Consider the following 18,817-nt stretch of genomic DNA (forward strand, 5'->3'; position numbering starts at 1 on the left):
TTTTGCTAAATTACTAATTAATGATAAGACAGAACATAGAACAGGAAAGATGCTTTGAAAAATGAGGCTACGTTTGGAGAAGATAAATATATATATAGGATATTATTTGAAAGGGAATATTCATCTACATTGAAGAGCATAATCTATGGAGAATAATATTTCAAGATATTATATATATGATCGGATATTTTGTATTTTACTCCTATTTGGTTGTGGAAAAAAAGTAAAAAAAGTGATGGAAAGCATATTATATCTTCTTCTTTTTTAAATAGAAGTATATTACATCTTGGTATTTATGAATTTTCTCTTTTATTTAACATTATTTAAAGATCTTTTGATAATTTATATTTTAATATAAAATTTTATTTTTTTAATAATTATATTTAGGATTAAAATATTTAAAATTTTATGAATAAAAAATATTATAACATGTTCCACTTTATCCGCTCTCGGTATGGCAAGCATGAAATACTAATATTTATAAGCTCAAGGTTAGTGCCTCACATTTTAGAAAGAGCTTGCTATGAAAAATAAAGGTTGAAACCCACACTTTAAACACCTTTTTTTTTTTTGGTGATTTTTTTAACCATATAGTTCAATGATTCAAGAGGGATAAATTTTTATTCTAATAAATTGACTTTGTCGAGAAGGATTATATTTTTAGGTCTAAAAGGAATAGATAAAAGATATCTAAGTGTGAGGTATCACTTAGGTTCTTCCTCTCAAAAATTTAAAAATAAATGATCTCACAAAATCCTAATACAAAAACTTTAAGCTCAAATAATACAAGAAAAACTAAGATTGAAAGGTGCATTAATGATATGCAAGTTTTAGAATAATAGTGCACTTAAAAACACTCTCCCAAGGTTCAAATATATTCAAAAAAGGTTTAGGAATGTTAAACTCATGAAACAATGAAGATTGGAGCATTTTTATAGAGAAAAAAAAGCAAACTAGTTGTTGGGGATTTGACCGATTGAACTGGGGGTCGACTGATTGACTAGCCGTTAGCATTTAATGCTTGATAGGTGACCATTGGACCTTGACCGGTTACTGTTCACACCTTGACCGATTGAACAATCGTTTTGGAAGAGAGAGAAGGTTTTTTTGCACCCCTCGACCGGTTGAGTTGGGGGGTCGACTGGTTCCTCATCCGGTTGAGCCGTTTTTTGTTCAACAACCAACTTTTTAAACTTAAAACCTTTTAAACAAGTTTGAAAAACATTTGACACAAGGTTTTAATTGAAAACATGAAATCAACCAATTTTAAAAAATTTAAAACAAAATAATTCTTGGATCATTTTGGTGCATAAGTAAAAAATGTAATACATGAAAATCCTAGTGCACCAAAAACCTTACAAAGAGATCTTATGAAGCTTGGGTCTTGAAAAACACTTCTCTTTGAGGTGGTCTTCTTCTTCATGATTTCTCCTTGACTTGATTTGTCTTTGTGATTGCCACTTTGGAAATTGTTTTGCCTAATCACATTTGAAATATAATCATTAGTTTTAAACCTTGTTTTGTTATCATCAAAACTAATATTTGCCAAACCTTGGTTTCACAATCTCCCTCTTTTTGATGATGACAAAACCAAGGTTACTAAAAAGCTCCCCCTCAATATATGCTCCTTTGAATTTAGAAAATATTCAAATTTAGAAACTTCAAGCAGTATATTAAGGATGCTCAAAATGATATAATCAAACATTAATAGCATAAAGAGAAATTTAGCAATTGGCAAGATATTATTATTAAACATAATACATGCAATTCTAACCAATAAAGCACATAGCATCAATATGAATAGCATTGCTAAAACAATATTGACATTTCTTCCCAAGTTAGCAACTTACCATTACTTCTCCCCCTTTTTGTCATCAACAAAAAGTCTCAATAAAGTATATAAGGGGAATCACATGATATCAAAAGTTTTTTAAAAATAAACAATAAGCATGATATGATTTCTCATAGAAATAATTTTTTTTTTTTCATTTAAGAACATTTTCCAAATAAAAGATTGTTCAACCTTAGAGCATTCCCAATTTAAAGCATGATTTGGAAAGATATGTGGGAGAACATATGCATTTAAAAAGATATATAACATGAATTGAATAACACTTTTAGAGCATACAAGCATATGATCATTCAATTTTACCTACGTATAAAAAAAATCTTCTTTTTAATCCAAACCTTGGTTTAAAATTATACCAATTTTATCAATGTGATACCAACTGTTATACTATTAACAAAAATTATACCAAGTGTTAGCAAAATGATAAAATGATATTGCAAATTAAGCTTTAGAAGGGATACCATTACCAGTATTATCAATGCATTCTTTCTAAGGTAAGCATATCCTCCTTTTTGCATGGATCCCTACAAAACAAATTAAGTAACCTTTGGTACCCATATCTTTTTGGGTCCTAGAGGGTTAGCCTTTCCTCCCTTTGGAATCCAAAATAATTTAGAGTTTTGAAGAACATGAAGGGATTTTCTTAAGGGACACATATCACTAATGTGACCTTTGCTTCCACAAAAAATTGCAAATAGTTGAAGGTGAAAAACTAAAGGCTTCCTTTACAAAATAATTCTTAAAATATTTTTTATTTTTGAAAGGCTTGTAGCCTAGCCCCTTTTTAACAAAAATGCACTTTTGACTTGCCAAAATCATATCAAAAGTTTTTTTGACCATTTGAGAATTGTTGTAGAGAGTATATTAACCCTTCATTTTTCTTTTTCAACTCCTCATTTTCCTTTTCAAAAGAGATTTTTGTCTTCTCAATATTTTCAAAATTTTCCTTAAGCTCATTGAGCTCATTTTGAAGACTACAAATATTTTTCTTGAGAGAGACATTTTTGAACCTAAGTTTTTCAAGATCAAAGTATAATTCTTGAAGTACATCTTGAAACTTATTATAATTAGAGTTGGAATTTACCTCATCTTCACGTTCCTCCAAAACCATGAAGCACATGTTGGCATCCTCATTTGTGCTTTTTTCTTCCATGGAGTCTTCATCACTTTCACTTTCACTCTCTTTCTCTTCATCATCATTTGTTGAATCCATAAAAGCTTTACTTTTCTTATTTTCTTCAACTCTTTGATGATTGTTCAAATTTATCTCATAAGTCATGAGTGATCCAATGAGTTCTTCAAGTGAGAGTTTGGTGAGATCCTTTGCTTCTTAAATAACCGTCACTTTTGTTTCCCATTTCTTTGGTAGAGACCTTAAGATCTTCATGACTTTCTCTACTTTGGTGTAGGTATTTCCCAAGGCTTCAAGTTCATTCATAATCACCATGAACCTAGAAAACATCTCTACAATAGATTCAAAATCCTTTATAGAAAATAATTCATAATCATGCACAAGGATGTTGATTCTAAACTCTTTAACTTGGTTGGTTCCCTAATGGGTGATTTCTAATAGTCTCCAAATTTCTTTAGCCGACTTACATTGCTAAACAAGATTAAATTCATTTATATCAATAGCACAATGTAAGATATAAACGACTTTGGCATTTAATTGAACTTTCTTTTTATCAAGATCATCCCATTCTTGCTTAGGTTTTGGAACCATCACTCCATTTTCTAATTTTGAAGGAATATGGGGACCATCTTCAATGACATCTCAGAGATCAAGATTAATAGATTTTAAAAACCAAGGCATTTTTCCTTTCTAATAGGAATAATCGGTTCTCGTAAAGAATGGAGGTCGGGTGGTTGAAAAACTTTCAATGTGAGACGAGCTTGATGGATTAGTCATTACCTCTTAGACGGTTAGGTTTTAAACAAGAGGCCTAGCTTTGATACCAATTGTTAGAAAAATTAGGCTAATCCAACATAAGGTAATCACCCTAGAAGGGGAGGGGTGAAAAGGGTGATGGTCTCTTAGGTTGGATTAACCTAATTTTTCTAACAAGGTTGAGTCACTTAATCTAACCTAAAAGATTGATAATTGATTAATTAACCCAATAAGGCTCCAATTAATCAATTATCCTAATCCAGAGATACCGCTCAATTATCCCTGTGCAACTTTGCATATTTTGAGAAATTTTTTATAGAGCTTGGTAATAGTTAAGGATGCTTTTGAGCCAAGAACAATTTAAGGTGATAGATAAGTTTCAATTGCTAATGTAAAGGATTCAAAATATCATGGAAGAACTAAACATATAGATATCAAGAATAATTTTATAAGAGCTATTATTTCACAAAAGGAGGTGATCTTGAAATATTTACTTACATATGAAATGGTTGTTGATCCATTCCCTAAGAGACATGTTAATTGTACATATAGTCATTAGAATTGCATAGGTTATAATTAATCTTGATCATATGTTAAGGATCATTATTAATTAGATGTAAGATACTCTATGATAAATGCAAAGAATATTGGTTATTCATATCATTGAGCATGAAATTGGTAAATTAGTGCTCACACAAATATGTATTAAAAGGTAAGCAATAGATAGAGGTTGGCTATCTCATATGAGCCACGACCCTAGTTGATGTGGTCATGAGTTAGGATGAGATATTGTATATTGGTATTGAAAAATGAATGAAAAGTATACAAAGATGATGAGTATTGCCTCGATTAAGTGTTAAGATGAGGTCTATAATAAATGACATGTTGATTGAATGTGATCACCCATAATTGCATTTGCATGTTTAAATCAAACTTGAGTTCTAGCATAGAAAGTTTAACGAGAGCTATAGATGTGAAAATCAAGTGAGCTACTAGAACAAAGTTTATTGTTAAAGTCCATATGCCATGGTTGCCTATAGCATTTATTTCATTCTACATGTGTTTGAATGTGACTAAAAAGGAAAGTAAGATTAATCCCTACATCCTTACTATAGGAATTATAAGAATTATAATAGCCCATTATAATACTCTTTGTGCTTTTAATTATGTTTTGGGGTGTAACAAGACATGAGTACAATTATTCACTCATAAATCTTGAGTTTGAGCTACTATTTATCCTTAATATGTAAGTGGAACGAGGTGGACTTGGTGGCTATTGATCCCTAATATGTAAGTGGAAGTGTCTCAAATTCCTAATTAGTAAAGATTCCTTTTGTAAAGAATATTGTATAGAATATTTCTTAAGTTGATATATCATTATAATATTAAATTTCCTTATAGAATAAGGAAAGATGTTAAGAATATCTCTATAAATATTCTAGGTTATGAGGGGAAAAAATTAATAGATGAAGATGGGCCTATAGAGACAATATGAGGTGGATAAAGATGTGAGGGAGAACGGGAGATACCCGATGGAGCGAGGGGGCTCATGGTAGGGTATGGATACAAGGAGTGAGGAAACATGGGATGTTTTAGGAACCCAATAGTTGTATCTGGTTCTATCCTTTATAATATTCTCTATTGTATAGTAGAATAATTCTCTCTCATCCGTGCACATAGACATGGTTGGTTGAACCAAATTAAAACCTTGTGTATTGTGTATATGATTGTTTTATCTTTATGTTCTTGAATTAACCTTGTTTGCATTAAAGTTTCCCTTGGCATAACAAATTGGTATCAGAGCTTTAGGTTGAAGATTTTTGGAAGAGCAAAAGTTTACATAACACACAAGATGAAGACAAAATGAATTTTAGTTGAAGGTGGAGTTGATTGCTCTCTCTCTCTCTCTCTCTCTCTCTCTCTCTCTCTCTCTCTCTCTCTCTCGTGGTGATATGATACAAAAAGCATGTGTCAAGTAGAGATTGACGATTGACTTCATGAAATTTGGTCCAAGGTGGAGATTGTTGGGAAATGTCCCAAATTCCTAATTAGTAAAGATTCATTTTTGTAAAGAATATTGTATAGAATATTTCCTAAGTTGTTATATCATTGTAATATTAGATTTCCTTATAAAATAAGGAAAGTTGTTAGAAATATCTCTATAAATATTTTAGGTTATAAGGGGAAAAAGTTATGAGATGGAGATGGAACTATAGTGACTATATGAGGTGGATAGAGATGTGAGGGAAAATAAGAGATGCCCGGTGAAGCGAGGGGGCTCATGGTAGGGTAGGAATCTAAGGAGTGAGAAAATATGAGATGTTTCAAAAACCTAATAGTTATATCTAGTTTTATCCTTTGTAATGTTCTTTACAGTATAGTAGAATAATTATCTCTCATCCGTGAATGTAGACATGGTTGGCCGAACCATGTTAAAATCTCATGTACTATGTGTGATTGTTTTATCTTTATGTTATTAAATTGACCTTGTTTGCATTAAAGCTTCTACCTGACAAGGACGTGCATGACCTCTTATAATAATGCTCTAAATAAGGTTCAAACTTGTGACATATATATATATATATTAAAAATAATGTTTGTGAATTTAATTATTGGAACGGTGACATGCTGCAACTGACTTTAAACACACGGAAAGACTTGGCATTGACATCATTCTCCAGAGACCAAAACTTCATTGTTTTGAATAATCTCAATAATCAAAATTCAAATAATTGTAAGAAGCCAATAGGAATGGGCCTCCACTGGCCACCTTCCTTGACTATGGAAGAAAAGACCAAACTAATAAAGTTTCGAGAGAGAGAAAAATGCTAACCGAAAGGCAAACACAACAGCTTGTGGTTAAGGGCCATGAATCAATACACTCAAGTCTGACAAGCTCTTCATACAAAAATAATATTCCATATGCATTCACACCACAATAAATGGAATTTATAATACATTAAATTCTGTTATTAGCCAACACTTGATTTCGTAGGTATGAAAAATTGCTTAGATTTTGATTGACCATGACGTCGGCTGTTAGACTCATTTGCAAGAAGCTAAAAAAAATAATTGAAGGCTGATATAATATGTAGAATGTGACGTTTGGCTCTAAGAATTATTGGCAATCGAAGCATGCAAAGTCAACAAAATGCTACCCCTCACGAGTGGTTTCAAAGCCATATGTATGGATGCCGAAACAAAGAACCCGCGTTAATTGTTCTATTACCTAAATTCTAATACAACAATCTCCATAATTTGTAATAGATGGAAATTAATATTCGCAAAAGGGTAATTATTGTAATATTGTGTACATAGAAAGATATAAATTAATCAAAGCCTTAACATTGAAAGGGAAGTTTAGAGGTCAAATTGAACTTGTGTAAATGTTTGGGTAACAGTCTTCATTATGAACTTCACACTTCTTATCCACGTTTTAGAGAAAGGATGTTGATGATTTTCTCCAAATTAACGTCACATGAAGACCAAAATTTTATTTTATTTTTTTTTTAAATGTTAAAATTATTCCTATATTTAATAAAATGCAATTACTAAATATAAAATTTAATTTCACACTGCTGATAGATGGTTCTACTTCTATTTTTACTTAAATCAATTTTAGTTTTCCTCACAAAGACATCCAAAGTTGATGGTAGGCTGTTTTTATTTTTCTTTGTGGAGATTGGTCTTATTTGTAGTGACTTTGGGTTGGTGAAATGTCAGTTTATTTATTCTTTCCTTAATCTTTCAAATTTCTCCAACCCAAACTTTCAATGTCCATGCAAATTAATGGGGCAATGGTTCTTACAATGATATGTTATTTATTATTATTATTTTTAAGCATTAATTAAATGTAGACATGAGACCATTTTGTTGGTCCCATGTATTTATGATCCATCCATTTGATTCATGACAACATTCCATTAGACCCACCATGTTACTTGGTTGGCTTTGACTCCTTGAAATTGATTCTATTTGAAGTATATTAAAGATTACTAGAATTCTTCAACTCTTTTTTGACCCTTCACTTTAGTCTCCCTCCCCTTGAATCAAAATATATAACCATTCATTTGACCCACCTTCTCTTATAAGAATTTAGTATAAACAATTAGTATTCTTCACTGCCTTAGATTTTCTATAGTCATATGTTTAAATATAAATTTAAATGAGATTATAAAATTAATATGTAGATTTTATTTATATGTTAATTACATTTATTTTGAATGGCTGGATCTATTGATTAAACTTGTCTTATAGAGCTAAACTTATTTTGAGAGATTAAAAGCTTAGGTCATATTTGTTTGTTTGTTTGTTTGTTTTTTTTTTAATTTTTTGTTGAAAGCAACTTATTTTTAAATTTTAGATGATTTATTTATTTATTTATTTATTTTGGCTTACTAATTTTTTAAAAATTTTATCGGAATAGAAAAAATTAAAACTTTTGGCTTTTTTTGAATACTAGAAATGAGTCTCCATAATTAAAATGAACTTATTGATTTTTTTAACTTCTTAATATTTAATAGAAATAAAATATTAAAAAAAAAACTTAATACTTAACACTATTAAGTACTATTTAATCTTAAGTTTTATTTAAAATTAAGTAAAAAAAAAACAAACAAACACTATCTAAGACTCATGATTCAATTAAAATTAAGGATTTAGCTATATTAAAGAAATTAATCAATAAAAACATAGATATGTAGTTTTGAGAGCTCTATAATTTTGCTAAATCATCACTTGCTTGATGTGTATGCTCATTTTATTATTACATGGTTTATTTTTCTATTACAAATATCATGTCTCTTTGTCTAACTGGACTTAATATTGGATTGAAAAAAAAATTGAATATAATATTAGTTGCAGAGAGGCTAATTTAGATAGTGCTTGTTTTTTTCCTTTGAACAAACCTAATAGAAAGAAAAAAAGGCATATCAAAGATGGCATAAGACAAATCAAAATACCAAGTGTGTAATACTTGGGTCTTTATATACTATGTTGCAAAAGTAACACATGTTTATTGTTAAGATCTATGATATTCTCTTTAAGGTTGCAAGGTTTATTTGGTGTTAAGGGCATGTTAGGTAGGCAAGTGACTCTTAAGATTATTATGAATACTGATATGTCAAAAGAAATTCCCATTAGAGATCATATGATTCATATGATTAGACTCTTTAATGAAATAGAGATCCTTGGAGCTAAGATTGATGAGAAACCTAAGTGGCATAATCTTAGAGAACTTATCAGATTCCAATGGGATGGCTTAAAGGATTCTCAAAGATTAGAAGGGTGTTCATATAAAAGATTCAAGGTTTTTCAAGTTCTTTTACTAAAGAGAAGGAATGAGACAACAAGCTTAACAACAAGTGTTTCCTTTGTGTACTTTAGGTCACTAGAAAAGGAATGGTCAAATTACCTAAGGAGAAAGTAAAGTACACATCATATTCTTAATGTTGAATTTATAGTGGTAGATTTCATCATTTATGGTGGATAGATTCCAAACCCACTATTTGTAATTTTTTACAAGGCTTTTAACAAGTGAGAAGCTTACATGATGAGGATGTTCTTTCCTTAGCTTCAATTACAAGGTTAGCTATGTAGGCTGGTGAGAGGTATTAACTTCATAATCGTGTGACTCATTTATCTTTTTTTCGAAGTAATGAGAATAATCATATCTTGCTTAAAAGAAACAAACTTGGCATTAACTAAACATAGGTTTGGTAGTTGCGCTTAGGTTATATTAATATAATTTGATCCAAAAACTGGTCAAGTATGAAATATTGCACTCTTTGATTCCAGAAGACCTTCCAATCTACGAATCCTATATAGAAAGTAAAATGACCAAGAAGCCTTTCACTGCTAAAGGATATAGAGCTAAGGAGTGTTTGAAGTTAGTGCATATATACTAATGTGTGTAGGCCTGTTAATGTTCATAGATGAGGAGGGCATGAGTATTTCATCAACATTACAAATGATTACTCTAGGTTTGGATATGCATACCAATTGCACAGGAAATCTGATGGCTTAGATAAATTCATTGAATTTAAGGTGGAAGCAAAAAATCAATTATGTAAACATATCAAGGTACTTCAATCTAATCAAGGTAGAGAGTACATGCCTACTTAATTTGATTCTTTATTTAAGGAACATAGGTTTATATTCTAGTTGAGTACACTTGAAACTCCATAGTAGAATTGAGTGGTGGAAAGCAGAAATCAAACGTTGATGGACATTGTGAGATCTATCATGAGTTTTTCATTACTTCCTATATCCTTTTGGGGATATGCCTTAGAGACTGGGACTTACCTTCTTAACCTATTGCCATCCAAGTTAGTACCTTTAACTCCTAGGGGGACGTTGAAAGGTTACAAACCTAGTTTGCAACACATTCACATTTAGGGATGCCCAACACATGCCAAAGCCAAAGGTAAACAATTTGGAAGCAAGGTCTAAGGTATGTCAATTTGCAAACTATCCAAAAGGAACAAGAGGGGCATTACATTTATAGTTAAGTCGACCAAAAGGTATTTGTTATCACAAATGTCAATTTTTGAAAGAGGACTATATGATGAGTAATAAGGAAAAATGTGATATATATTGGAAAACACTTGAAGACACTCCCACATTAGCATAGAAGATTATGGGTCAAGAGGTTTCTACACCTACCATTTGTTGTCACTTCTAGTACATGAAAGCTTTGTCATACTGGAAGGATTATTATACAACCAGATAGGTTCATGTATTTAGGGGAGTCTTCCAAGGCAATTCCAAAGGAACATGATATCTATCTCATGGATTACGATGAAGCAATGAGCGGTGATGATGCTATTCTATGGCAAAGAGCTATGAAGGTAGAGTTAGAATCTACATATTCTAACACAGTCTGGGATCTTATAGAAGCACTTAAAGTTATAAAACTTATAGGGTATGAGTAGGCCTAAAAGAGGAAAAGAAGAGTAGATGGAAAGGTTGAGACATGTAAGGTTAGACTTTTAGGAAATGGTTGAAGTAAAGAACCTGGTTTTAAGTCAAATCCATCATAATACTCATTTCCATTATAACGCATCCCATTTATAAGATATGGAAAATGGATGTCAAACAATGCTTTTGAACGATGATCTTAAAGGGAGCATCTATATGATGCAACTAGACAGTTTCATAGTAAGGGACTAAAAGCACCATGTGTGCAAGATTGCATAAATCCATTTATGGATTAAAACAAGCACCTCGTTCATAGAATAGGCATTTTGATCAACTAATCAACACTCTTGATTTTGATGAAAACAAAGGTAAGCCTTGTGTATACAAGAAGACATAGGAAAGCATGGCGGTGTTTTTTTTTTTTCCTCCTTGATGACATTTTACTCATTGGAAATAATGTAGGGTTATTGTCATCAATCAAGATATGGTTATCTACTTAGTTCCACATGAAAGATTTGGGTAAGGTGCAATATATTCTTAGGATTAAGGTCTTTCGAGACCACAAAAATAAGAAAATTGTGCTAGGAATCTCATATTACTCCATTCCCTAGACCTCATATTGTATAATGCTGGGAACCTTGGATCTCTGTTCTCATACCTTGCATCGAATAGGTACATGCAATTTACCCAAGGCCTATAGATCTTATGTAATAGAAGCGAAAAATAACATTTTTAATATTCTAGAGTATAGAGTAAACCCATTAGAAAACTTTACCTAGGATTAGTATGATCCCAATCAATTCCACTTGTTGAAGATGAAGCCTAAAGAGTTTGAAGGTTTAGTACACCCAAGATCTTCCACCTGATGACTCAAACCATGATCTTGGTACTCCAAGGTGTAGGCTTTGGAAGGATAAACACCTTAACTCTCTGTTTCTCTCACAATCTGGAGATGGAGAATGGTTGTCTCCCAAGTAATGGAAACCCTAACCCTTAAGAGGGTATTTATAGGGTTTTCTTATTAAGCTTAAGTGACTTGAGCCCACCAATGCTTGAGTCACTTAATTTAGCCCAAAATGAGTCTTAATTGATTAATTAACCACATAAATCCATCCAATTAATCAATTAGCCCAATCCAAAGAATTTGTTCACTATCCCCTATGTAATCTTCTGTGTTTACCAAAACACTCTTATGGAAAAGAGTAAACTTAGAGCAAATCCAACCCTCATAAATTATGTCATTATGGTATATGAGCTCAGAGTAGAGACCATTAGGATTGATAAGAGAACTAGCTTTCTCATAATCCAATTCTGAAGCCGATTCAACATTCCACTAAAGAGAATCAATTGCACTCAAATACCTTATGTAAATAACAACGAGATGAAACTCGGGTATTTGAGATACTATCTATTGCATGCAGACTTCCTATGAATTGGTGTCCATAATCTAACAAGGTAGTGCTATCACCTATGAAGATTACCTCTCCAATCCTTGAATTACAAATTCCACTTATTATGTGATCAATTGACATATTTTAGCTCCTAGGAGAATATGTTAAATTTCTACTAAAAGAAGTGTTATGACTATAGTCTTTTAGATTACATGTCCTTTGGATCACCTAAGGGGACGCACTATCTCAATCCATGAGATATCATGGTACCTTTATTGAGAATACTTGTTGCTACTACTAGCCTTCATCAACAATGAACAAATCCATAAGGGTATATGACCACCTTAGACTCTTACCCATAGGTCAAAGCCTCCTATTGACTTTAGCACAAACTCAATATCCTATCAAGGTTGAGAGTTTATGTAGTATAGTAGCTTGGTGAACCATGACAATTGATAACCTTACATCATGATTCACCATATGTCCTATCCAATGTGCATCACATACACTAGTGCACTCACCATGTGAAAGCCATCTTAGCGGCCAAGACAAGTCATCCCTCCAACTAAGAGATAGTACACTATAGTCTTAGATGGATTACCCAAATCCATGAACTGATCATGGACTACTCATCACTCTACAAGGAACCCATGACTTGGATATTCTATGCAACTCATAATGCACTTAACTCATGTATAATGCAAGTGATGTAAAGAATGTATTCTCAGAATAACCAAATAATACAAATGTGATAATAAAGGGAAACCAATAAACATAAATAAATATATGTATAAATGAAACTCTATCTATTATATCATTTCATGCTTTCTAAGGCTTAATCCCAACATATAAGGTGGATGCAATCTAGCCTTAGGCTTCCCATATCCAACACAAGGGATAATATGACATCAAAAACCATAAAAGAACCTAGATCTAAAGAATATAGAAACCATATTTGTGATTTGGATGTTCCTAGATCCATTCCAAGCTAATGAAGTTATTGAAAAATGTCGTAGAGCTCATTTACCTGATGTTCTTCCACCTTATCTTTTCTCACACATAGCTAGATATGAGAACAATGAGGTTTTTCTCTTTAAAGGATGGCTAAGGTTTCTCTCTGGAGGCTCTCTAGAAAATGACAGGTAAAAGTCTAAACCTTAAACCCCTAAGGGGGTTTATATAAGACTCCTTGTGGGCTTAAGTGACTTGAGCCCAAATTAGGCTTAGATCACCTAACCTAACCCACCTAGGTCTTAATTCATTAATTTAGCCTTATTAGGCTCCAATTAATAAATTAGCCTAATCCAAAAAGACAATTCATAAGATCTAGTAGTGTAACTTTATGCTTTCACCAAAACACTCTTATGCACACTTATAAACCAAAATTTCAAAATCCTCAAAATAAACATACTACCATGAACTAAGAGCTCGAGGAGGGACCATTAAGACCCATAGGAAAATATTGGCTCCCTCAGAATATAATTATGAAGTTGATTCAACACTCCACTAAAGAGAATCAACTATACTTCAGTATCCGATGAAGTTATAATGAGTTGAAGCTCGGGAGGGTGACTTATTATTGACTCATGTTGAGCCTATGAACCTATCAAGATTACCTCTTTAATCCTTATGTTACAAATCTTGCTATTATGTAATTGGTTGACATATTCTAATTCTAAGGAGCATGTGTCAAATCCATTGAAGAAATTACTATCACCATAGTCTTCTAAATCACATGTACTTCGGATTACTCAGAGACACACTTTTTCAATCTCATGAGATATAATGATGTCTTTGTTGAGAATATCTATTACCACCAACCTCCATCAAGGGTGAAACAATTTTTAAGGATATATGACCACATTAGGGTCACACTATAGGTTAAAGTCTCCTATTAATTTTGACACAAACTCAATATAATTTCAAGGTTGAGACTCTAAGTAGTATAGTAGCTTAGTAAATCATGACAACTTGATAACCTTAAGTCATGATTCACCATAAGTCTTGTCCAATGTGTAACCATACATATTAGTGCAATGGTTCTTTTTTAGAAAGCAACATCAATTTTTGGTTCAGATTAATCCCACCCTGGGGAGCTTGGTTCTTGGTTTAAACAAAATCTAGAGAGAATTTTCAATAAAGTTTATCAGTTCAAAACTTCAAACCAAGGTAGTCATTGAAACTCCTAGTTCTTAAACTAAAAATAAAAAGAACTATCAGTTGTATAACGGTTAGGTCGTCTCCATAGAGGCAACTTTACATTGACTATGCTAGAAGTACGAGCATGAGGTGGTGTGGGTTAAGTGAAAGAAGAAATAAAAAAAAAAAAGAATTTTTTTATATTTTTTTAAGAAAATGAGAAAACCTAAAAAGAAAAAAAAATGAAAAAAATCAAGCCTCACATAAGGAAGGTAACCAAATTTTCACCTTTCAAGACATCCCACTCATAAGGTTTTGAACCAATGCTTGCGGCGCATGGATCAAACTAGAAGTTTGCTTCCAACTAATAGAAACATTAACCACTTCAACAATGGATCAACTCAATCTAATTACTCCTTTTTGGGTACTCACAATCAAATGATTTAGATTGGTTAATCCTTATGTTAAAAGACCTGTCTATGGTTTATTTGGCTAACAATGGAGAAGTAGGGGCATGCGTCTCTGGTTGCATGTTTTGCAACCTTTAGAACCCAAACTACATATCCTCGTTTCTCCCTAAGGGTGCCTGTCACACCCCGGTTTTTGTTATTCTTCAAACTAAACAATTGATGCTCAAATACAGTATAAGTGCTCTCAAAAATTTAAATGTTGAGTTCTTGCTTGATTTTGTGCAAAAAGAGGATATGCAAAACCTATTATAAGGAGTACATCCTATATTAAACTTTGTAACTTGTAGTTAACAAAATATGGTTCGTTTCTTAAAAGAAACTTATACTACATTAATTTACATATACCAAAACCCCATTGTTCACTACGGGTAGCCCATACTACAAGTGTACCTGACAAATATATATATATATATATATATATATATATATATATATATATATATATATATATATATATATATATATATATATATATATATATATTACATCATTCCTACAAAAAGATTCAGTCTTTGATACAAAAGGCAAGGCCTTAAAAGACTTTCAATGTGAGCAAACAACATCCAATCATAGTAAAGCATTGCTCAAGCATTATTTCGTGCATAGGTCTTCTGACTTGCATCTAAAGGTGGAAGGAATAGGGTGAGCTCACAACTCAGTAGGAAAGTTTATAACCATCCTAAGCATACCCTTAAAAACCTTGAATTAAATGTTTAATAGCATGCATGATAAACATTTTATAACCATTAACAAATGTGTAATCATGTCAAACATGTATGCATGTGTATGCTGGTTTCATCCTTGCTTTTCCCCATCTATCATTTCACAACTAATAAACTACTGACCCCCAACAATCTATATATCATATATCAATGCTCCACAAGATACACGATCAATATAATAATGACTATTTTAGGACATCACCCAAGGGCAAGTCATACCCCGTGTCTTTTGGGACTCATACCCAAGGGCAGGACCAACCCCATACACCCACATCGGAGTGTCTTCCTTGAGGGCTTTAGGGACTTCACCTAAGGACCCACGGTCCCACATAAACAATATATCAAATGATAATGCTTGTAGCATCACATAAAAACTTCCCACCAATCAATTCTCTGAATATTATCTGTGATAATTCCATATCCTTCTTGCAATGCAACCACACCATGAACCATTTCAACAACACAGAACCATGAATCTTCATACCAATATACGTTCCAATATCATGGTAACATTTCAATGCAATAAACCGAGATGCAATGACACATTAAAACATTTTATGAAATCATAGAAATAATGTGAAATTCCAACAAATGATTCAAGGAAAGAAATCAGATACACCATAGAATAGCATAAAATTCCCTACCTTACACCAGTTTCCTTTTTGTGTTTCTTCTACGTAGGCGATCTTTGCCTATTATGAGGAATTGAAATGAAACAACATAATTTAGGTTTCCTAACCATGAAAATTTATACAGTTTACTGTTGCTAATTTTTAATTCTCATATTCTCTAATCTATATACCTTTAGGTTTTCAAATCAAATTTGAATTGAATTAAACAATATTTACAATGCATATTAATTTCCCTAATTAATTACCAAACACTAACTGCTTTGATTTCTTAAAGCCTAACCCATTAACAAATCCCAAGTGTCCAAATAACCTAATTAATCACATGTTTACTAATCGATTTTTCAATCAAACCAAATTAAACAAAGATTTATGCTTATCTTACAATTAATAAAATACTTAAGTTAAAATACTTTAATCCTTAAATAATTGTGATTTTTAACTAAAACATGTTTATAGCTAATTAAACTAAACTTTTACACTAATTTTACCGTTAATTCTTTTCAGCATACCATTATGAACCAAAATAAACAAAAATTACAAAATTAAACAACTTGCTTACCTCAAATCTACAATTTCTCTCTCTAGATTCTCTCTCTAACCCAAGTTGCTGCAGGTGAAATGGTGGAAAATGAGCTACAACCCCCTTATAAAGGGGTCTCCATGCAGCCAAGCATGAGGTGGCAGTCCACATGGCTGCCACCAATCCACCCAAGTAGGAGGTGGCATTCCACTAACTCCAATTTCCATATTTTGCACTTTAGTCCTTCAAGTTATCAAAAATAAAACCCATAATTGCCCAGTAGTCCTTTAGGTTTTCATAACCCTAATCAGCCCCTAAGAATCTAATAAGCATGCTTAAGTCATTAACTAATCCTACTTAATCTTAATCAAAGTTTAATTCATAATTAAACAAGATTAGCACTAAACTAGTTTTAACATCTAATTAAGCATGCTTAAAGTTAAGTACTAAGATAATCATTATTGCCTATTTAATTCATTGGTACTAGGTGTTACAGTGCCCCTTTTGGTCCTTATGACTACTCACCCAAGAGAAGACACGTTCGATAATAAACAAATAAACTAGAGGTAAGTTGACTTGGGAGTTGAAGACATCAACTCCCTTTACTACTAGTAAAGCAAACAAACATAAATGAAAAGAAACAAATACAAGAACATAAAAATAAAAACTTTATAAAAATAAAGTAAAACATTAGAAAAGAAAAATAAAATGTTAAAACATCCTAATGTATTGCTCTCTTCTTATTAATCCCCTCTAAGGGAGTTTGTTTACTAGTTCTGAGTCTTTTACTTATAGGCAAAAATCTCTTCATTCCTCTACTGCTCCTAACCTACCCATTCTAGTTGCGTCTCCTACCCATGCTGGCAATGTAATGGGTTTGTCTAGTTGTCAAGCTCAAAATGTCTGCATAATTGTGGGACTACGACTTATTTCCTTTTAGTATAGAAGCATGAGAGTACAAATAGATCGATTAAATCTTTAGGGGTGTTACGTAGTCTTGATCAGTATGCAATAATGGGAAGATATGGCTTCAACGCAAAGTAGAACAATCAAGGAAGTGCGCTAAGATGTGGGCTTTGTAGGGTGTGCTTCATAGGTGGATAAGAAAGGACATCTTATTGAGGGGTTTTGTTATTGATCAAAATTGTGTGTCTCAAACTACTAGTGTGCACTACGCTTTATTAATAGTGCGCACTTATGATTGCTAAGATATGCTAATGTGATCTCCATGTAGGCTTGGAGTGAGGTAATTTATTGATTCTTAGGATAAAGCCCTTAAAAGCATGGCATGATGTAATATGCTTTTGGATTTTATTCTTTATTAATAAAGTTCTAGTTCACTTTTATCAATCCTATTTCCATGCATTATACCTTATAAACATTTTGGCCAACATTTTTTTGCATATATGTGACTTGGGTGCATTAGTAGTTCCATAAAACATGCAAGTCAAGGGTTCATTACAAGTAGATAGCTTATTCACAACTAGTTTTTAGGCTTAGGTAACCCATTAGAGGTTATAATACACTACCTTCTAATTGTAGGGATGACTAGTCCCAACTATCAAAATAGGTTTCCCATGGTGAATGCACTAGTGTATATAGTTACACATTGGATAAAACCTACAATGAGTTACAACTTAAGGTTATCAAGTAGTCATGATTTCACCATGCTTCTTTATTATGTCATTTTTCAAACTTGAGAGAATATAAAGCTTCTGCTAAAGTTAAAAATGGCTTTGACTTATGGGTGAGATCATAAGTTGATCATATATTCCCTATGCATTGAGTTACTATTGATGAAAACTGGTAGCAATAGGTATTCTCAATAAAGGTACCATGATATCTCATGGGATTGAGACAAAGTGTCATATTGGGTGATCCTTGTTAGGATAGAGCCCTTAAAAACATGATATGATGTAATAAACATGTGGATTTTTATTATTTATTTAATAAAGTTCCAATTTACTTTTATCTATCCTATTTGCATGCATTATACCTTGTAACCACTCTAGCCTACATCTTTTGCATTTCACGCGACTTAGGTCCATTAAGAGTTGATGGAAGATCCAAGTCATGGGTTCTTTGAAAATAACTGACTTATTCACAACCAGTTCATGGGTTAGGCAACCCATTAGAGGTTGTAGTGCACCATCTCCTAATTGGAGGGATGACTGGTCTTAGCTATCAGGATAAGTTTCCCATGATATGTGCACTAGTGTGTATGGTTACACATTGGACAGGACCTACAGTGAGTCATAACTTAAGGTTATCAAGTAGTCATGACCTCA

This window comes from Vitis riparia, chromosome 18, assembly GCF_004353265.1.
Source record: "Vitis riparia cultivar Riparia Gloire de Montpellier isolate 1030 chromosome 18, EGFV_Vit.rip_1.0, whole genome shotgun sequence".
In the NCBI taxonomy this organism is placed as follows: Eukaryota; Viridiplantae; Streptophyta; class Magnoliopsida; order Vitales; family Vitaceae; genus Vitis; species Vitis riparia.